The sequence below is a fragment of the Pseudophryne corroboree genome, chromosome 2, assembly GCF_028390025.1.
Source record: "Pseudophryne corroboree isolate aPseCor3 chromosome 2, aPseCor3.hap2, whole genome shotgun sequence".
NCBI lineage: Eukaryota > Metazoa > Chordata > Amphibia > Anura > Myobatrachidae > Pseudophryne > Pseudophryne corroboree.
The window spans coordinates 105,288,884-105,312,226 of NC_086445.1; the positions used below are offsets into that span (position 1 = coordinate 105,288,884).

The 23,343-nt window shown below is 48.0% G+C and overlaps 1 protein-coding gene across 1 annotated transcript in view; it reads right to left on the reverse strand.

Moving 5' to 3' along the window:
* Positions 1–22,958, reverse strand: part of LOC134990376 (arachidonate 12-lipoxygenase, 12R-type-like) — a 272,146-nt gene extending 249,188 nt beyond the window's left edge. The window contains exon 1 of the mRNA XM_063950685.1: positions 22,827–22,958. The gene's annotated coding sequence lies outside the window, so the exon portion shown is untranslated. The remainder of the gene's footprint in view (positions 1–22,826) is intronic.
* Between the last annotated feature and the right edge of the window lie 385 nt (positions 22,959–23,343).

Consider the following 23,343-nt stretch of genomic DNA (forward strand, 5'->3'; position numbering starts at 1 on the left):
GTACAGTAGTCCACTGCTCTACCTCTGTGCCGTCAAGTATACTATCCATCCATACCTGTGCTGCATTTTAGTTGTGCGCAGTATATAGTAGGAGGACAGTGCAGAATTTTCCTGACCACCAGTATATATATAGCAGTACGGTACAGTAGTCCACTGCTCTACCTCTGTGTCGTCAAGTACACTATCCATCCATACCTGTGCTGCATTTTAGTTGTGCGCAGTGTATAGTAGGAGGACAATGCAGAATTTTGCTGACCACCAGTATATATATAGCAGTACGGTACAGTAGTCCACTGCTCTACTTCTGTGTCGTCAAGTATACTATCCATCCATACCTGTGCTGCATTTTAGTTGTGCGCAGTATATAGTAGGAGGACAGTGCATAATTTTGCTGTGACCACCAGTATATATATAGCAGTATGGTACAGTAGTCCACTGCTCTACCTCTGTGTCGTCAAGTATACTATCCATCCATACCTGTGCTGCATTTTATTTGTACGCAGTATATAGTAGGAGGACAGTGCAGAATTTTGCTGACCACCAGTATATATATAGCAGTACGGTACAGTAGTCCACTGCTCTACCTCTGTGTCGTCAAGTAAACTATCCATCCATACCTGTGCTGCATTTAAGTTGTGCGCAGTATATAGTAGGAGGACAAAAGTGCAGAATTTTGCTGTGACCACCAGTATATATATAGCAGTACGGTACAGTAGTCCACTGCTCTACCTCTGTGTCGTCAAGTATACTATCCATCCATACCTGTGCTGCATTTTAGTTGTGCGCAGTATATAGTAGAAGGACAGTGCAGAATTTTGCTGACCACCAGTATATATATAGCAGTACGGTACAGTAGTCCACTGCTCTACCTCTGTGCCGTCAAGTATACTATCCATCCATACCTGTGCTGCATTTTAGTTGTGCGCAGTATATAGTAGGAGGGCAGTGCAGAATTTTGCTGACCACCAGTATATATATAGCAGTACGGTACAGTAGTCCACTGCTCTACCTCTGTGTCGTCAAGTACACTATCCATCCATACCTGTGCTGCATTTTAGTTGTGCGCAGTATATAGTAGGAGGACAGTGCAGAATTTTGCTGACCACCAGTATATATATAGCAGTACGGTACAGTAGTCCACTGCTCTACTTCTGTGTCGTCAAGTATACTATCCATCCATACCTGTGCTGCATTTTAGTTGTGCGCAGTATATAGTAGAAGGACAGTGCAGAATTTTGCTGACCACCAGTATATATATAGCAGTACGGTACAGTAGTCCACTGCTCTACCTCTGTGTCGTCAAGTATACTATCCATCCATACCTGTGCTGCATTTTAGTTGTGCGCAGTATATAGTAGGAGGACAGTGCAGAATTTTCCTGACCACCAGTATATATATAGCAGTACGGTACAGTAGTCCACTGCTCTACCTCTGTGTCGCCAAGTATACTATTTATCCATACCTGTGCTGCATTTAAGTTTTGCGCAGTATATAGTAGGAGGACAGTGCAGAATTTTGCTGTGACCTCCAGTATATATATAGCTGTACGGTACAGTAGTCCACTGCTCTACCTCTGTGTCGTCAAGTATACTATCCATCCATACCTGTGCTGCATTTTAGTTGTTCGCAGTATATATTAGAAGGACAGTGCAGACTTTTGCTGACCACCAGTATATATACAGCAGTATGGTACAGTATTCCACTGCTCTACCTCTGTGTCGTCAAGTATACTATCCATCCATACCTGTGCTGCATTTAAGTTGTTCGCAGTATATAGTAGAAGGACAGTGCAGAATTTTGCTGACCACCAGTATATATAAAGCAGTACGGTACAGTAGTCCACTGCTCTACCTCTGTGCCGTCAAGTATACTATCCATCCATACCTGTGCTGCATTTTAGTAGTGCGCAGTATATAGTAGGAGGACAGTGTAGAATTTTGATGACCACCAGTATATATATAGCAGTACGGTACAGTAGTCCACTGCTCTACCTCTGTGTCGTCAAGTACACTATCCATCCATACCTGTGCTGCATTTTAGTTGTGCGCAGTATATAGTAGGAGTACAGTGCAGAATTTTGCTGACCACCAGTATATATATAGCAGTACGGTACAGTAGTCCACTGCTCTACTTCTGTGTCGTCAAGTATACTATCCATCCATACCTCTGCTGCATTTTAGTTGTGCGCAGTATATAGTAGAAGTACAGTGCAGAATTTTGCTGACCACCAGTATATATATAGCAGTACGGTACAGCAGTCCACTGCTCTACCTCTGTGTCGTCAAGTACACTATCCATCCATACCTGTGCTGCATTTTAGTTGTGCGCAGTATATAGTAGGAGTACAGTGCAGAATTTTGCTGACCACCAGTATATATATAGCAGTACGGTACAGTAGTCCACTGCTCTACTTCTGTGTCGTCAAGTATACTATCCATCCATACCTCTGCTGCATTTTAGTTGTGCGCAGTATATAGTAGAAGTACAGTGCAGAATTTTGCTGACCACCAGTATATATATAGCAGTACGGTACAGCAGTCCACTGCTCTACCTCTGTGTCGTCAAGTATACTATCCATCCATACCTGTGCTGCATTTTAGTTGTGCGCAGTATATAGTAAGAGGACAGTGTAGAATTTTGTTGACCACCAGTATATATATAGCAGTACGGTACAGTAGTCCACTGCTCTACCTCTGTGTAGTCAAGTATATTACCCATCCATACCTGTGCTGCATTTTATTTGTGCGCAGAATATAGTAGGAGGACAGTGCAGAATTTTGCTGACCACCAGTATATATATAGCAGTACGGTACAGTAGTCCACTGCTCTACTTCTGTGTCGTCAAGTATACTATCCATCCATACCTGTGCTGCATTTTAGTTGTGCGCAGTATATAGTAGAAGGACAGTGCAGAATTTTGCTGACCTCCAGTATATATATAGCTGTACGGTACAGTAGTCCACTGCTCTACCTCTGTGTCGTCAAGTATACTATCCATCCATACCTGTGCTGCATTTTGGTTGTTCGCAGTATATATTAGAAGGACAGTGCAGACTTTTGCTGACCACCAGTATATATACAGCAGTATGGTACAGTAGTCCACTGCTCTACCTCTGTGTCGTCAAGTATACTATCCATCCATACCTGTGCTGCATTTAAGTTGTTCGCAGTATATAGTAGAAGGACAGTGCAGAATTTTGCTGACCACCAGTATATATAAAGCAGTACGGTACAGTAGTCCACTGCTCTACCTCTGTGCCGTCAAGTATACTATCCATCCATACCTGTGCTGCATTTTAGTAGTGCGCAGTATATAGTAGGAGGACAGTGCAGAATTTTGATGACCACCAGTATATATATAGCAGTACGGTACAGTAGTCCACTGCTCTACCTCTGTGTCGTCAAGTACACTATCCATCCATACCTGTGCTGCATTTTAGTTGTGCGCAGTATATAGTAGGAGTACAGTGCAGAATTTTGCTGACCACCAGTATATATATAGCAGTACGGTACAGTAGTCCACTGCTCTACTTCTGTGTCGTCAAGTATACTATCCATCCATACATCTGCTGCATTTTAGTTGTGCGCAGTATATAGTAGAAGTACAGTGCAGAATTTTGCTGACCACCAGTATATATATAGCAGTACGGTACAGCAGTCCACTGCTCTACCTCTGTGTCGTCAAGTATACTATCCATCCATACCTGTGCTGCATTTTAGTTGTGCGCAGTATATAGTAAGAGGACAGTGTAGAATTTTGTTGACCACCAGTATATATATAGCAGTACGGTACAGTAGTCCACTGCTCTACCTCTGTGTCGTCAAGTATACTATCCATCCATACCTGTGCTGCATTTTAGTTGTGCGCAGTATATAGTAAGAGGACAGTGTAGAATTTTGCTGACCACCAATATATATATAGCAGTACGGTACAGTAGTCCACTGCTCTACTTCTGTGTCGTCAAGTATACTATCCATCCATACCTGTGCTGCATTTTAGTTGTGCGCAGTATATTGTAGGAGAACAGTGCAGAATTTTGCTGACCACCAGTATATATATATATAGCAGTACGGTACAGTAGTCCACTGCTCTACCTCTGTGTCGTCAAGTATACTATCCATCCATACCTGTGCTGCATTTTAGTTGTGCGCAGTATATAGTAGGAGGACAGTGCAGAATGTTGCTGACCACCAGTATTTATATATATATATATATATATAGCTGTACGGTACAGTAGTCCACTGCTCTACCTCTGTGCCGTTAAGTATACTATCCATCCATACCTGTGCTGCATTTTAGTTGTGCGCAGTATATAGTAGGAAGACAGTGCAGAATTTTGCTGACCACCAGTATATATATATTAGTATGGTACAGTAGTCCACTGCTCTACCTCTGTGTCGTCAAGTATACTATCCATCCATACCTGTGCTGCATTTTAGTTGTGCGCAGTATTTAGTAGGAGGACAGTGCAGAATTTTGCTGACCACCAGTATATATATAGCAGTACGGTACAGTAGTCCACTGCTCTATCTCTGTGTCGTCAAGTACACTATCCATCCATACCTGTGCTGCATTTTAGTTGTGCACAGTATATAGTAGGAGGACAGTGCAGAATTTTGCTGACCACCAGTATATATATAGCAGTACGGCACAGTAGTCCACTGCTCTACTTCTGTGTCGTCAAGTATACTATCCATCCATACCTGTGCTGCATTTTAGTTGTGCGCAGTATATAGTAGAAGGACAGTGCAGAATTTTGCTGACCAACAGTATATATATAGCAGTACGGTACAGTAGTCCACTGCTCTACCTCTATGTCGTCAAGTATACTATCCATCCATACCTGTGCTGTATTTTAGTTGTGCGCAGTATATAGTAGGAGGACAGTGCAGAATTTTGCTGACCACCAGTATATATATAGCAGTACGGTACAGTAGTCCACTGCTCTACCTCTGTGTCATCAAGTATACTATCCATCCATACCTGTGCTGCATTTTAGTTGTACGCAGTATATAGTAGGAGGACAGTGCAGAATTTTGCTGACCACCAGTATATATATAGCAGTACGGTACAGTAGTCCACTGCTCTACCTCTGTGTCGTTAAGTATACTATCCATCCATACCTGTGCTGCATTTAAGTTGTGCGCAGTATATAGTAGGAGGACAAAAGTGCAGAATTTTGCTGTGACCACCAGTATATATATAGCAGTACGGTACAGTAGTCCACTTCTCTACCTCTATGTCGTCAAATATACTATCCATCCATACCTGTGCTGCATTTTAGTTGTGCGCAGTATATAGTAGGAGGACAGTGTAGAATTTTGCTGACCACCAGTATATATATAGCAGTACGGTACAGTAGACCATGGCTATTGATATATATTACTGGCATATAATTCCACACATTAAAAAATGGAGAACAAAAATGTGTAGGGTAAAATAAGGAAAGATCAAGATCCACTTCCACCTCATGCTGAAGCTGCTGCCACTAGTCATGGCCGAGACGATGAAATGCCATCAACGTCGTCTGCCAAGGCTGATGCACAATGTCATAGTAGAGAGCATGTAAAATTAAAAAAACAAAAGTTCAGTAAATTGACCCAAAAATCCAAATTAAAAGCATCTGATGAGAAGCGTAAACTTGCCAATATGCCATTTACGACACGGAGTGGCAAGGAACGGCTGAGGCCCTGTCCTATGTTCATGGCTAGTGGTTCAGCTTCACATGAGGATGGAAGCGCTCATCCTCCCACTAGAAAAATGAAAAGACTTAAGCTGTCAAAAGCACAGCAAAGAACTGTACATTCTTCTAAATCATAAATCCCCAAGGAGAGTCCAATTGTGTCGGTTGCGATGCCTGACCTTCCCAACACTGGACGGGAAGAGGTGGCGCCTTCCACCATTTGCACGCCCCCTGCAAGTGCTGGAAGGAGCACCCGCAGTCCAGTTCCTGATAGTCAAATTGAAGATGTCACTGTTGAAGTACATCAGGATGAGGATATGGGCGTTGCTGGCGCTGAGGAGGAAATTGACAAGGAGGATTCTGATGGTGAGGTGGTTTGTTTAAATCAGGCACCCGGGGAGACACCTGCTGTTCGTGGGACGAATATGGCAATTGACATGCCTGGTCAAATTACAAAAAAATCACCTCTTCGGTGTGGAATTATTTTAACACAAATACGGACAACAGGTGTCAAGCCGTGTGTTGCCTTTGTCAAGCTGTAATAAGTAGGGGTAAGGACGTTAACCACCTAGGAACATCCTCCCTTATACGTCACCTGGAGCGCATTCATCAGAAGTCATTGACAAGTTCAAAAACTTTGGGTGACAGCGGAAGCAGTCCACTGACAACTAAATCCCTTCCTCTTGTAACCAAGCCAGTGGGTGACTTTCTATTAATCTGTGCAACTCACAATTAGAGATGAGCGGGTTAAGTTCTCAGAGAACCGAACCCTACCGAACTTCATGTCTCGAGCCCTGATCCGAGTCAGGCTCAGGTTTTCCCGCCTGACTCGAAAACCCGAACGCGGCAAAACGTCATCATCCCGCTGTCAGATTCTCGCGGGATTTGGATTCCTTGTAAGGAGCCGTGCGTCGCGGCCATTTTCACTCCAGTCTCAGAGAATGTATAGAGGACGTGTACTCAGTGTTCAGTGTCTGTGTGTTGGGGCGGGATAGTAGGGTGGCAAGTGTTGTGCTGCTCAGTCCAGTCCAGTGTAGTCACTCAGTGTATTGTGCTGCATCAGTCCAGCCAGTCACAGTGTTGGTGTTCTCTGCTGCCATATATCCAGTGTAGCTGTATAAAGTGGTGCTGTGTTGTGCAGACCAGTCCAGTGTAGTCAGTGTATTGTGCTGCATCAGTCCAGCCAGTCACAGTGTTGGTGTTTTCTGCTGCCATATATCCAGTGTAGCTGTATAAAGTGGTGCTGTGTTGTGCAAACCAGTGGTAGTGTCCTGTCTCATCAGTCATACCAGTGACGATTAACGCTGCTGCGATATGTCCACTGCTGCAGTATAATAATTATAACAACAACCTGTTGTGCTGCATCAGACCAGTGGTAGTGTCCTGTCTCATCAGTCATTCCAGTGACGAGATACGCTGCTGCTATATGTCCACTGCTGCCGTATAATAATTATAACAACAACCACAAGTCTCTTACAGTATTGTTGTGTTGTGCTGCATCAGACCAATGGTAGTGTCCTGTCTCATCAGTTATTCCAGTGACGATATACGCTGCTGCTATATGTCCACTGCTGCAGTATAATAATTATAACAACCTGTTGTGCTGCATCAGACCAGTGGTAGTGTCCTGTCTCATCAGTCATTCCAGTGACGAGATACGCTGCTGCTATATGTCCACTGCTACAGTATAATAATTATAACAACAACAACCACAAGTCTCTTACAGTGTTGTTGTGTTGTGCTGCATCAGACCAGTGGTAGTGTCCTGTCTCATCAGTTATTCCAGTCCAATTGTCTCATATAACTCCCAAAAAATAATGGAGAACAAAAATTTTGAGAATAAAATAGGGAAAGATCAAGAAGAACCACTTCCTCCTAGTGCTGAAGCCGCTGCCACTAGCCATGACATAGACGATGAAATGCCATCAACGTCGTCTGTCAAGTCCGATGCCCAATGTGATAGTAGAGGGCATGTAAAATCCAAAAAGCCAAAGTTCAGTAAAAAGAACCAAAAAAAGAAATTTAAATTGTCTGAGGAGAAACGTAAACTTGCCATTATGCCATTTACGACATGGAGTGGCAAGGAACGACTGAGGCCCTGGCCTATGTTCATGACTGGTGGTTCAGCTTCACATGACGATGGAAGCCCTCATAGCTGAGGCCTTGACACTTATGTTGGTATTAGACGTGCGTCCGGTATCCTCCATTAGTGCAGTGGGATTTAGACAATTGATGGAGGTATTGTGTCCCCGGTAACAAATCCCATCTAGATTCCATTTCACTAGGCAGGCGATAGCGAGATTTTGCCATTTAATTCCAGTGATTTGGACGTATAATTACAGTGATTTTGCCAATTAATTTCAGTGATTTATAATTATTAATTACAGTGATCTTGCCATTTAATTACAGTGATTTATAATTATTAATTACAGTGATCTTGCCATTTAATTCCAGTGATTTGGACGTATAATTTCAGTGATTTTGCCAATTAATTTCAGTGATTTATAATTATTAATTACAGTGATCTTGCCAATTAATTCCAGTGATTTGGACGTATAATTCCAGTTGAAATTGTTTGTGTCGCTTGGCTTAGTCATACAGCTACCTCATTGCACCTCTTCGACATCTTTGCATGAGGTGCTGTTTGGGGCCTAGTTTTTGAAAAGTGCCATCCTGTGTGACACTGCCGTATGAGTCCAGGGGTACTGCTGTATTAGTCCTGGGGTACTGCCGTATAAGTCCACCAATTGCAGATTTTTTTTAGTGACTGGAGCGTGCTGGAGATGCTGTCAGTGGACCAAACAATGGAGTCCCACTCTCGACATTCAGTCACTGCGTGACACCACTAGATGGGCCAGGTGGTTGTGTCGCTTAGCTTAGGCCTACAGCAACCACGGTGCACCATTTTTTCTTCTTTGCATCATGTGCTGTTAAGGGCCTTTTTTTTATATCTTCCCTCCTGTCTGACCCTGCAGTGCCACTCCTAGATGAGCCAATTGTTTGTGTCGCTTGGCTTAGTCATACAACTAACTCATTGCAATTCTTTTTCTTCTTCTTTGCATCATGTGCTGTTTGGGGCCTTTTTTTAATATCTGCCCTCCTGTCTGACACTGCAGTGCCACTCCTAGATGGGCCAGGTGTTTGTGTTGTCCACTTGTGTCGCTTAGCTTAGTCATCCAGCAACCTTGTGCAACCTTTTGGCCTAAAAACAATATTGTGAGGTGTTCAGAATAGACTGGAAATGAGTGGAAATGAATGTTATTGAGGTTAATAATACTGTAGGAGCAAAATTATCCCCAAATTCTGTGATTTTCGCTGTTTTTATGTTTTTATCAAACATCATCCAGATCCAAAACCAAAACCAAAACACGAAAGGGTGGTTTTGGCAAAACCAAGCCAAAACCAAAACACGAAAGTGGAATTAGAACCAAAACACAAAACACGAAAAATGCTCGCCGCACTTCTCTACTCACAATAGTGACATTCGGAGTCCTGTTGGTCTAAATACAGATGTTTCCTGGTGTGTATTCTCACGATAAGTCGCATGAGAGTTACGTTTGTGCCTGAAAATACAGACCCAATTACACTGAGCGAGTTGCCAGAAAACGTTGCAAACATTATAATGTCCGTTAATGAGTTTTTCCCACACACCATACTCGGACCCTATTATATTTGGCCCACAGAAATATTAAGAAATGCCAAAAATGATATAAAGTTCAGCCTAATATGGATAGACGTAACTATGTGTCAAAAGCAATAGTACCTTGTTGGGTTGGGTACAGGAGGTTAACTGCAACAATGTCACCAGTCTCTATGTTAACATCACTATGCCATTAGAACAAAATATATAATGTGTGAGTTCATTCTGGCACTAATAATAGTGCAGCCTGTGTGAGACCTACAGTAGTTGTACCCAATAAACAACTCAAATGAAAAATACAGCAAAAAAGTGGAAGCTCTCAAGGCGCTCTAAATGCAAAACATAGAATAACTACTTCCCTTTTTGCCAACATGCAGTCCTAATAGAGAGAAGTCCCAAACACTTCCATACAGCCAAATCCTCTCAGATGTAAGAGATGATCGTCTTCAAATGTCGACCAGAAAACAAAAAGGAAACAGAAACAAAAACAGCAGATAGTTTAATACTTCTCAGAAAACTGCAATAGGATATAATAAAACATAAGGTGCTTGTTTGCTATTAGCCTTAAAAAGGTAAAGAGATCAAACAGCAAGTCCAAAAGCAGTTTTATTGTATAAAGCAATTGAAGCATAAAAAATAGTAGGCATTAGAACCGTACCCGGACTGCTTCACCCTGCAGCAATGTTATAAAAGCATAGAAGTCCTAGACACCTCTATCTTTAGATCCCCAGTCAGTGGATAGGTTTAGGAATGGTTTTTTTAACCAATAGCTGCCAGGCACAGCAGTCCAAAATCCATCCAATGCATTTTGAGTTGGTTTGGTGCAGTGCCTCCCATATGCCTCTTACATATCCCTAAAATCACCCTCAACCCGGAAATAGTGAGTACCGTAATCCAAAAAATATATTGACAAACAGAAATAACCTCCTCATACAACAATTCGATACAGTACAATTAGATAATATTAGTCCATCTCCCATGTACAGTATATTGGAGTACGTTCCATTATATTAGAACTCCATATTTCCACAGTCAAATACTGGTAAGCACAAAGAAGTAGGAGACTATAGAACCTGACTGCCGTAGAGACACTGAATAGGTAAATTTACTAAGCTCCCGTGTTTCAGTCGATGTCATCCAAAATCAAACTCGGTTGGCATTGGCCATTTTCATGTCTATTTTTCCACAAACATACCCGGTAATTTGCTAAGCTCCCATGTTTCTATCATTCGTGGTTTCCAATGTCAATGTCATTCGTAATCCAGAGTAGTGTTTTATGTAGTTTTGTCAATCACTGCCGAACATGATGGCATGAAACCCAGCAGGACTAGTGAGATCCATGTAGGGCTTCATTGTGATAAATAAAAATAAAAAAACATTGCGTGGGGTCCCCCCTCCTATGCATAACAAGCCTTCCAAAAATATGGGGAAAAAGGACATTGGGGTCCTCCGTAGCTTTGAAACCAGCATTGGGCTCCACTAGTCAAGAAGATAATGCCACAGCCGGGGGACATATTTATAAAGGTCCCTGTGGTTGTAACATTAGTAACTCAACTAGTCAGCCCTGGCTGGGATTCCCTGGGGGAGTGCCCCCCCCCCCCCCCCCCCAATAAAGGCCCCCCTCCTTCAGGTCCCCCAAGGACCAGGGCTGAAGCCCGGGGCTATCCTTACCATCCCATGGTGGTGGATGGTGAGTTGATAGCAATCAAGGAGTAAAAATAAGATTATTGTGCTTTACTTGTGGGAATACAGGTTCCAGCAAGCCTCCCTCACATGCTGGTACTTGGAGAACCACAAGTATCAGTATGCAGGGCATTAAAGTGTTTGCTGGTGCTTGTAGTTCCACGAGTACTGTATAAAAAATATTACAATAACGACAGTACACACATCGTAGAAAGTAAAAGTTTACTAATACACCCTTGCACGCTCACACTCACGTACATACAAACACTCACACATCCATTCACGTCCACTTGTCCCTGTAGAAATACATAGGTCACCTGAAAATAAAATAAAAATTCACCTAATCCAGTGTAGATCGGTCCTCTTCATTCCATGTGTTAAAAATTAAAAAAAATGCAAAAACCACGCACCACCGGACTTGTAGTAGCACTTCAGCAACAGGGACTGCCACTTTTGTGGCTGAAAGGTTTGGTTTGTTTGGGCTCCCACAAAGCAAGCTACCAATGGGCTTAAGGCAGCTAAAAGTGTTGGTAATCCTCTTTACAGTTGGAAGAGGTCATTCTCATCTGTGTTAATTCATCATAATCATCATCACCACACAGTATTAACTCATCCCCACTGGAATCCACCATTACATTCTCTGTACTTTGCCATAATTGGCGGGAAATGTCTTCCTCAGCAACATTCCCTTGACACACCCATAACACACACGTGAGACAGAAAACACTTCAGGCTACCTCCCAGTCACCACCAAGGAGCACCCATTGCTATCCATCACAAGTTCTATTACAAGCAAGTCCATACGCAACAGCAACACCTGCATACAGTCAGGGGAACACATGTGCCATAGGTGTTTTCTGGACTTATCTTGCATATGTAGTAGCAAAATATAGATCAACTGTGCAACCATCAGCATTGTGTCCACCTCTGAATCAGGGCTTAAAATGTAATTGATAGAGTACTTGAGATATTTGTGCTCTTAGGACTGAGATATAATTCTGTTTTCTGTGTATGCAGAATAATCAGCATTAGGGGTGTAACTCTCAGAGTCATTGGAGACACCTGCCTCCGGGCTCCAAGCTCTGAAGAGGCACCTGCATGTACAGCAGCACCTGCTTGGTTCACAATGGGATATAAGTGTGACCGCTGCTCTTCCAAAGGAGCTCTGCGGCGTACCCTCTGCTGCTGCAGAGTTAATCTGCTCTGTTCCAGGAGCCCTGCTAACACCTGCAATTGGAGACATGATGGTCCCTGCCTGGTAGCGCTCAGCCGGTGCTGCAGCAAGTGATGGTGCACCCGCCGCTGCCGCTGGACTGTGAGATGGCACCCACCAGTGGACGCGGATTCTGCATGCTGCAGATGGCTGAATCTCGTCAGTCTGACCCTGACCCACCGCCCGTTGTCACACAGGGCAGCTGGTGCCCTGCCAATTCACTGCAGACTCCGGTCTCTGTAGACCCTGCAAATGTTTTGACACGCCTGCGTTTTTCCAACCACTCCCCGAAAACGGTCAGTTGCCACCCAGAAACACCTTCTTGTCAATCTCCTTGCGTACACCTGTGCAATCGGATTCCTCGCAGAATTTCATCGCAGGGCGGCGATCCCCGTTGTTGCCATCCATTGTGCCTGCGCATTGCGATGCTTACGCATGCGCAGTTTGGACCTGATCACAGGCTGTGAGAAAACGCAGCCTAGCGATCAGGTCTGAATTACCCACCCTCCCCATGGTTTTGCCCATTAGCTAACAAATTTGCTGCTGCAATCAGATCTGAATTAGGCGCACAGTACCAAGTGACCCTCCCTTACTTACTCTGCTAGGGTGTCACACAGTCATATGTTACTGAAGATAATATTTACAGGATTTACATACACAAACATTTAATCTCTTCAGGAATACAAACTAATATTTTTAAAAAATAAAAGAGTTTGCATTTTAAATTCATTAATATTTTTGTTTTTATTAAAAATTTGAAACAACATGGGCAGTTTGAATATATATAAAAATGTGGTTTCAGGAAAAAAATTATAATTTTAAATTACAAGTAATGATATGTAACACTTATTTGTCTCTAAAGAGGTTAAAAAATGAACACTTGACACTGATTTAGGTTGTAACAGTTAAAAGGGGACATTTGTTTGTTTACACACAAGGATGACTGGGGTACACTGGACGGTCTGTGTCCACTACACGCATTCCTGAAAGAACCTCTGGGGGAGTAATTTGTTTAAACTCCTCCTCAAAGGCAGTGTAGTGGACCAGTGCTGCACATCCCCGTCCCCCCACGTCCTGCGACCCTCTCAGCGCTACTCAGCCATCTTCTGTTTGAGGACCTTCTTGATATCCCCAAACTTTTTATTTACATTTTTCATGAACCGCCAGCAGGATCTCTCTCCATGTACTATGTCCTGGATTGACCTCCACATCTTCTTCTTCCTGGATGCAGGGTTCGGGTGGTAGTCATGTGACCGCCGTTCGGCTGACCGACAGTCACATGACCTCCTCCGTGAGCCCGACGGCTCACTATCCCGATGGTCGGCATGCCGACCAACAGGGACTATTTCCACTCGTGGGTGTCCACGACACCCATAGAGTGGGAATAGAACCCGTGGCGACCGCAGGTCGCCACCGAGCCCGCAGCGCGGCGAGCGCAGCGAGCCCGCAAGGGGCTTGCTGCACTCGCCCCTCCCCGCCGGGATCCCAGCGTCCGTATGCTGCCGGGATCCCAGCGTCGGTAAGGTGTACTACACCCCTATTTTACTTCACCCGTACTACACCCCTATTTTACTTCATTTAGAGATGGTTAATTGTATGATGGTAATACAGAAAAAATACATTTTAGATGAAGCACACAAGTGATTTTTATTATATATCATACACATAACATACCAACCACAGATACCCACTCACACCACAGCCCATGGAGGAGCAGAGGTAGTAACACTGGTAAGTACTGTAATGTGCAACTCACCTTCCACTTACCTGCCAAATAGTGTCTGTGAGAACTGATCGGTTCCCATTAAAACGAGGTTCTGTGTAAGAAGCGTGAGACATGGAGCATTGCATACTGTGGACATTACCATGTACAGAATACCCATATACTATATACAGTGTGAGTGATTCTATTACCACTAAGAGGACTTGATGTTCAAAGTTATTATTTCTCATATATGCATGTATATTTATATATTTAAAAAAAATTTAAGATTCAAGATTGGTGGATAAGTATTTCTCCATTAATATATAGTCTGGCTGGATACAGTGGGTGAGAAGGAGCATATACAGCAGTGGCGTGCGGTGAGGTCAGGGGCTGGTGAGGCACTGCAGTCATAATGTCCTCCGAGTCCCGCCAATTACGCCTATCACCGCTGAGCCAATGCCCGATACTGCCAACGCCTCCGCCAATGGCCTACAAAATCGCCGCCATCTACCACCCGGTCCTCAACTCAGTCCAATTCCGCTGCCAATGCCCACAGTCTGCCTGCTCATCAAACATGTAAAGAGCAGGAGGCTAATATATTGTACATTTTTAAAAATGTATAGGAAAGAGAGAGGAGGAATATGGGGAGATGGGAGAAATGAGAAATATGAGGAGATGGTAGAGAGAGCATGGGGTAGGATGGGAGTATTCGTGGTAGAGAGCAGGGGGCAGACTGGGAATAGTAGTGGGGAGCAGGGGGACAGGATGAAAGTAATAGTAGTGCAGAGTAGGGGGGAAGGCAGTGAGTAATACTAGTGCAGAGGGGTTTAGTATGATTTACTGACTGATGGGATGCTGACAGGCCCCTGTACAGTACCCTAACCATCCCATGCCACCTACCCAAACCCTGTCTTGTGGGTGCCTAAACCTAACTCTCCTGGGCGATGCCTAACCCTAATCCTCCCTTCCCGCTACCTAAATCAAACCCTCCATCCCTGGAACCTAACCCTAACCTTCCCGTCCCTGCACCCTATGTCTAACCCCCCTTCTCATGCCTAAACCTGATCACCCCTGCGGCAGGACGTGCCGGCGCGTCCCACTAAAAGGGCATTCGGGAATCCGGCTGTCTGTATTTTGACGCCGGGCTTGTGGTTCCTTCAGGATTCCGGCGTCAGTATATCGACTGTTCATCGGGAACTTTACTGTATCCTGTGCAGAGTAGGGGGCAAGCAGGAAGTAATAGAAGGGGTGGCAGGATGGGAGTAGTGGTGGGAAGAAGTGGGCAGGATGGGAGTAGTGGTGGGAAGAAGTGGGCAGGATGGGAGTAGCGGTGGGGAGAAGTGGGCAGGATGGGAGTAGTGGTGGGAAGAAGTGGGCAGGATGGGAGTAGTGGTGGGAAGAAGTGAGCAGGATGGGAGTAGTGGTGGGAAGAAGTGGGCAGGATGGGAGTAGTGGTGGGAAGTAGTGGGCAGGATGGGAGTAGCGGTGGAGAGAAGTGGGCAGGATGGGAGTAGCGGTGGGGAGAAGTGGGCAGGATGGGAGTAGCGGTGGGGAGAAGTGGGCAGGATGGGAGTAGCGGTGGGGAGAAGTGGGCAGGATGGGAGTAGTGGTGGGAAGAAGTGGGCAGGATGGGAGTAGCGGTGGGAAGAAGTGGGCAGGATGGGAGTAGTGGTGGGAAGAAGTGGGCAGGATGGGAGTAGCGGTGGGGAGAAGTGGGCAGGATGGGAGTAGTGGTGGTAAGAAGTGGGCAGGATGGGAGTAGCGGTGGGGAGAAGTGGGCAGGATGGGAGTAGCGGTGGGGAGAAGTGGGCAGGATGGGAGTAGCGGTGGGAAGAAGTGGGCAGGATGGGAGTAGTGGTGGGAAGAAGTGGGCAGGATGGGAGTAGTGGTGGGAAGAAGTGGGCAGGATGGGAGTAGCGGTGGGGAGAAGTGGGCAGGATGGGAGTAGCGGTGGGGAGAAGTGGGCAGGATGGGAGTAGCGGTGGGAAGAAGTGGGCAGGATGAGAGTAGCGGTGGGAAGAAGTGGGCAGGATGGGAGTAGCGTTGGGAAGAAGTGGTCAGGATGGGAGTAGTGGTGAGAAGAAGTGGGCAGGATGGGAGTAGTGGTCAGGATGGAAGTAGTGGACTCAGCAAGTATAATTTAGAATAAAATGAAGGATCTCACCTCTTTACAGCTCACACAGGACATACAGTTGGACAGCCAGAGTGAAAGTGGTGTGTCATGCTCCTCCGGCAGCTCACAGTCACACCCATCTCTTTCCTGCACAGTCCAGCGTGGCTGACACACAAGAGTGGATGCGGCCTGTGATCGGTTTGCGGGGGGAAGGGGGGGATCAGTTTGCGGGGTGAGGGTCAGTTTGCGGGGGGGGCGATCGGTTTGCGCAGGGGGGGGGGGGCACCGCACTTCCGCACAAGCTGTACTGGCCAATGCTTGCAGTATAGGCTAGCTGCAGCCCACAGACATTCCCCAGACCGCGGCTGTCAATGTGTGACAGTCGGCGGTGGGCAGCCCCGGGAGTGGGGGGATCTCAGCTGGAGCCCTGCATATGACGCGGCCTAAGAACACTTGATCCTGCCGCTGTATACTTCAGTTCAGTGTGGGTCGGCGGACACTGTCGGCCGCCATGTGTGTAAGCTCGGGTGGGTGGGGGTGGCTAACGCTCGTGGCAGAAGGGGGGAATTATCGGCTGTCATTAGTGTAAGCTCGACAGGGGTGGGGTGGGAGGGAGAGGTGCTCGCGGTAGCCGGCTCTGGGAAGCAAGGTGGTTTGGGGACGGGTAGCCACTCCAGCCCTGCCCACTGTCCAATTACATCAAACTCAGTGACAGGAGCGTGCTTTCATATGGGCTGAAAGCACGCCCCTGTCATAGAGGCACTTCCAGCAGGTGCCGCTTATAGGGCTTTTTTTAATGGGCTTTTACAGCCCGATGCTTGGCCCCACCCCCCGCTTCCGGCCCTTTCACACCAACAGCAGGAGGCACCAAGAGCGGTGCCTCCGAAACACATTAAAAACTTGGACACAATAAAAAGGATTAAAATAATATAAAGGCTAAAGAAGATACTTATATGTGTTATAAGTATCTTCTTTGAATTATTTTAGTCATTAATGACAGGGGAGGCACTGCCTCCCCCTGCCTCCCCTGACTGCACGTCCCTGGTATACAGACTGGGGCGTAATCACCACATTGGATTCTAGTGTGTAACATAAGATGCTATTTGTATAGGACTAATAGACATATTTTGCTATAGCTGACATTCGCTGTTTGATATTCCCTTTGTATAAGAATCTGTTACACCTGGATACATATTATTTACTAGGTGCTTCATCGCGCCCTAGGGGCGCTCTTCACACCGTCGCAAGGGGCTACACCCCCTTAACCCTTGCATGCCTTTCTCGGGTTCAGTATTTGTATTATATGGAGTATTACCTGCATTCCTTTGTTAGTGGTTAAATATTGAACAATGAAAGGGCGTGCATTGGTGAAGGAGGCGCAGCACCTTGCGACGGCGTGAACAGCACCTGCAGGGCATGATGTACAGAATGTAGCGGGTGCGGGGGGGACTGCGGATGGGGGAGGGTGTCTGTAGATGCTGCGGGTGAAGGAGGGGGCGGATGCGTGGGGGGGCCCGGATGGGGAAGGGTTGGGAGGTGCTATGGATGGGGGAGGGGCAGAGGAGTGGGGGCTGCAGATGGGGGAGGGGTCCAGAGGCACTGCAGGTGGGAGAGGGGCAGGGGTGCCATGGGTGGGAGAGGGGCAGGTGCGGGGATGTTGCGGATGGGTGAAGGGTTCCAGAGGTGCTGTGGGATGGGAAGTGGCGGGGGTGGGGTAGGGGGTCTGGAGACACCATGGGTGGGGGAGGAGCAGGTACAGGTGGTGCGGCAGATGGGGAACGGGGTCTCGAAGCGCTGCAGGTGGTGTAGGGGCAGGTGTAGGGGTGCCGTGGGTGGGGGAGGAGTGGGGGGGAAACCACGGATTGAGGAGGGTGCCTGCAGATGCTGTGGGTGGAGGGGGGGCAGGTGTGGGGGGAGACATATATGGGGGGTGGATGGTGGAGGGGGCCTGGAGGTGCTGTGGGTGGTGGAGGGGCGGGGGAGTGGGAGCCGTGGGTGGTGTAGGGGGTCTGGAGGCACTGCGTATGGGGGAGGGGTGGGGTGCCGCATGTGGTGGAGGGGAAGGTGCGGAGGTGTGGTGCATTGGGGAGAGGTCTGGAGGCGCTGCGGGACTGTACCTGCCAAAAAGGTAGTTGGAGGGTATGCAGTAACAGGGCCAGGACAGGGGTGACAGGGCCAAAACAGGGGTGACGGGGCCAGGCCAGGGGTGACGGGGCCAGTACAGGGGTGATGGGGCCAGGACAGGGGCAACGGGGCCAGGACAGAAATGACAGGGACAGGATAGGGGTGACATGGCCAGGGTAGGGGCGGCAGGACCAGGACAGGGGTGACAGGGCCATTATAGGGTTGACAGGGTAAGCACAGGGGTGACAGGGCCAGGATAGGGGTAACAGGGCCAGCATAAGGGTGACAGGGCCAGGATAAGGGTGAAATGGCCAGAATAAGGGCCAGGATAAGGGTGAAATGGCCAGGATACGGGTGAAAGGGCCAGGATAAGGGTGACAGGGCAAGGCCAGGGATGACAGAGCAAGGCCAGGGGTGACAGGGCAAGGCCAGGGGTGACAGGGACATGACAGAACACAGGGCACGGGAGAGATTGGTATTAGGGACAGAACAGTGGTGAGAGACAGATGTGTCTTACCGGAGTCACTGCTGCTGGCTGCTGCTGTTCCACTCCAACCTGTTGGGATCTGCTGCTGGTGGAGACTTGGCATGGCTGACTCTCACAGGCTGGAGTCCTGCTTCCTCTGCCCGTCCGCATCCCTCCCCCCCTCCTCAGTCACACACCGCAGACCTCACACAGCTGGCAGGCACTGTGGTAAGGGGAGACTGGGAGTGACTGGTTAGTCCCCGGGAGATGCTGCGGCTGGGGGAAGGAGGGGGTCATATAACATGCACGCGGCGTGGACCTCGCGGCTGCCAGGCACTGTGGTAAGGGGAGACTGGGAGTGACTGGTTAGCCCCCAGGAGACGCTGCGGCTGGAGGGAGGGGGGAGTCATTGCTTGCACGCGACGCGGGCATCGCGGCTGCCGGGCACTGTAGAAGGGGGAGACTGGGAGTGACTGGTTAGCTCCCAGGAGATGCTGCGGCTGGAGGGAGGAGGGGGTCGGAGCCTGCAATCAGCGCGGACTTCTGCAGCGCTACCCGCCGGCTAAAGTGTGTGAAGGAGCTGGGCGTACCTCACTGCGGGCGACAGCGCTGCAGCTAGCGGTGGGGTTGCCGGGGCTGGAGATAACAGAGGCACTATGGAACCTGCACAGCGGCAGGTGCCCCACAAAACTGCAGCTAAGAAGCGTGGAGTGTGCCAGAAAGTGACGCTCCTCCGCGCCAGAGAGCCCCTGCTGAGTTTGCTGATGTGGGGGGTCAAGCACACAGTGAGCCGGTGCCCGTCTGTCTGTACGGCATACCCCCTCACACACCCCCGTACCTCCCCACTGTCCCGATTTTCGCGGGACAGTCCCATTTTTTTGGGTCTGTCCCGCTGTCCCACCCGTGGCCCGCAGTGGCCCTCGGTGAAGGGGGGTCAGTTGGGAAGCTCCTGAACTCAGAACAGCGGTGAATAGATGCGCACAGCGTCCATTTAGTGGAGACAGGAGGAGAGGGGGCATCAGGGGGTACGGATTAAGCGGGGGTTCCGGCAGCAGAGCCGGATTAAGGGGGGAGGGCCAGGGGGTACGTACCGTGGGCCCCACAGTTTTAGGGGCCTCCCTGGCTGGAGTAGCTCTGTCCCAGCTCTTAAGCTCCCCGTCCTGCCAGCAACAGCAGCAGCATTGTGTTACAGCCAGCGCACGCTGCTGCGTGTTGGCAGGTCTGTGGTGTTGCAGGGAGGCAGCAGCCTCCCTGCTTTCTTCTGCCTGTGCGGGTGTGTAGGGCGACCACCCCCTCTGGATTTACCCCTAGCTGAGGGGCCAAAATCCCATGGAAAAAAAAACATCTCCGGAATTTGCATAAGGGGGCGTGGTCATGCAGCCACGATTAGGCCACGCCCCCAAACCCACAGCAGGCACAGCAATGAGATAGGGCCCCCCTGTCTCAAGTGCCCTGGGCCCCCCGGACTCATAATCCGCCCCTGGGGGCATGCCAGCAGCTCACAGAGCGCTGGGCATGCCCCCTCACTGACGAAAATGGGGGCCCTCTGGTGAAGCCACGCCCCCTTTCGTTGGCCACGCCCCCTTTTCGCCGCATGTGTGTCCCTCCTGCCTGAAGAATGCTGGGAGGTATGTACCCCTGCCTGTGCCATGCCCATACCATCTGCTTCTGCTCCTAGTCTCCTATAGATTTGCCCAGATCTGTGACTCATTTAACTAACTCCGCCCAGTGTTGTGACTCCGCCCAGCGTTAGCAAATGAGTCACAAAGTCACAGATCTGGGCTATTATACAGGTTGAGTCTCCCTTATCCAAAATGCTTGGGACCAGAGGTATTTTGGATATGGGATTTTTCCGTATTTTGGAATAATTGCATACCATAATGAGATATCATGGTGATGGGACCTAAATCTAAGCACAGAATGCATTTATGTTACATATACACCTTATACACACAGCCTGAAGGTCATTTTAGCCAATATTTTTTATAACTTTGTGCATTAAACAAAGTGTGTGTACATTCACACAATTCATTTATGTTTCATATACACCTTATACACACAGCCTGAAGGTCATTTACTACAATATTTTTAATAACTTTGTGTATTAAACAAAGTTTGTGTACATTGAGCCATCAAAAAACAAAGGTTTCACTATCTCACTCTCACTCAAAAAAGTCCGTATTTCGGAATATTCCGTATTTCGGAATATTTGGATATGGGATACTCAACCTGTATAGGAGATTGACCATCATTTCACTTCTATACATAATACCAAAGCCAGATTGTGCGCTGCATGAATTCTGTTATTCTATGTAACATAGAGTCTGGACCCCTCTCACATGCGGGTGGCACAACAAGACGCTATGCGGACTCTACTGATCCAGGGCCCTAAAGTCTGTCACTTTCTATCATAATTTTATCATATAAATCCTTTGTGGGCTGACAATGCCCCCTCCAGTTCCTGGTCACACACACCCCAGGGTCATTTCACCCCAGGGCCTAGTCTGACACTAACTTACCCTTTACCAGACGCATCGCGTAGATAGGAGAATACCTGAGGAAGGATACAAACCCCCTGGGGCTGTCAGGTAATATGGAGGTAGGCTACCCCCCCTCCGGTGCTGTCAGGTGATATGGAGGTGGGATACATACCCCTGAGGCTGTCAGGTGACATGGAGGTAGGCTACATACCCCCCGGTGCTGTCAGGTGACATGGAGGTAAGATACCTACCCTTGGGGCTGTCAGGTGATATGGAGGTAGGATACATACCCCTGGGGCTGTCAGGTGACATGGAGGTAGGATACATACCCCTGGGGCTGTCAGGTGACATAGAGGTAGGATACGTACCCCTGCGGCAGTCAGGTAATATGGAGGTAGGATAGACACCCGCTGGGGCTGTCAGGTGACATGGAGGCAGGAGCGTAGCCAGAACTTCATGGGCCCCATACCAACATTTTGAAGGGGCCCCTGCCCCAATAATTCGAGAGAGACCACAGGAGTTGTTAATTTTATGCCCCATAATAGTGCCCTTGCTCATTTTCTGAACCATAGTAGTGCCCTAGTTCACATTATATCACATTGTAGGGCTGCCAGTACACATTATGCAACACAGTATCACCAATTCACATGAACACATAGTGTTCCCAGTTCCTATTTTACCACACTATAGTTCCCCAGTTCATATTACATAACATTATAATACATTAATTTTAAAATACATTCATTTTTTCATACATTATAATCCAGTTCATTTTATACCACATTACAATGAGCAGGTCCAGTTGCATAACTAGATACATTGTAGGTCCCAAGGCAAATGTTTTTTATCACCCAATGGTGAAAAATGTATATAACACATAACTTTGACAGGGAACAAGGGCCCCTCTCTGCTCTGGGCCCCATAGCAGCTGCACTTTCTGCACCTATGGTAGCTACACCCTTGCATGGAGGTAAGATGCATACCCGCTGGACCCCATAGCAGCTGCACTTTCTACACCTATGGTAGCTACAACCTTGCACGGAGGTAAGATGCATACCCCCTGGGGCTGTCAGGTAATATGGAGGTAGGATACATACCCACTAAGGCTGTCAGGTATATAGACTCTGTCAGGTGACATGGAGGTAAGATATAAAGTATAATCCCTGGGGCTGTCAGGCAGGGCCGTAACTAGGTGTGTGCCAATGGTGTCTTGCCCACGGCGCAAATGCACTGAGGTCGAACTATCTGGCAGCACACCCCCAGCCGCACGCCCGCTATCTCACTACTCACTCCCGCCGCCGCCTGTCTCCTGGGCCGCTGCTGCATGGGACATGTCCGGCCTGCGTCCCCCCGCCAACACCACCGGCGCCCAGCTGCATTGCCTGGCTACCTCTCACATAGGTAGCCGGACAGCACTGCAGCTCCCTCCCACCCGTGTGCTAGGAGAGATGACGTCTCTCCCAGCCCTCCCACAATGCCCTGCGCTGCGATGAGTACAGCGTAGGGCAGAAAGGAGAAGAGGAGAGGCCTGCCAGTTGGTCACATGTAAGTAGAATACTCTCTCTCAGACTGCCTGCCCAATGTGTAAAAAGGGAGACTCTGCCTGCCTTATGTGCAAAAAGGGGGACTTTGCCTGCCTAATGTGTAAAAAGGGGACTGTGCCTGCCTTAGGTGTAAAAAGGATCTCTGTCTGCCTTAGGTGTAAAATGTGGCCCTACCTGCCATCAGGTGTCATGGAAGTTAGATATATAACCCCTGGGGCTGTCAGGTATACATAGACCCCGTGCCAGGTGATAAAGGATAAGAATATATACACCACATGGGTAGTGACAGGAGATGGATGCTAATGCCTCAGGCGGTTGCCAGGTAATGACGATCAGCTGCAGCCAGGTCTCCCGGCTTCTGATGCTGACACTCTGGCACCGCCTCCTCACAGCAGCCAATCAGGAGACTCCGTGCCACGATAGCAGGGATCGATGACGACAAATCAGGAGGCTTCTGAGAGAGATGGTTTCCACGGCAACCAGCTCCGCCAAAACCAGGGGGCGTCTCCTTCCAAGATGTGGGCAGTGTCTTGAAGACGGCCGGGTCAGGGTTCCAGAGCCTGGAACAGAGCGGCGGAGACCGTTGCCGCACCGGCAGGATGGGAAGGGTGAGTGCTTCCTTGCGGCTGCGCTGTGTGACGTGTCTGTACAGTGTCCAGCTAGGTGTGCTGCTGTGATGTAGGATGATGTC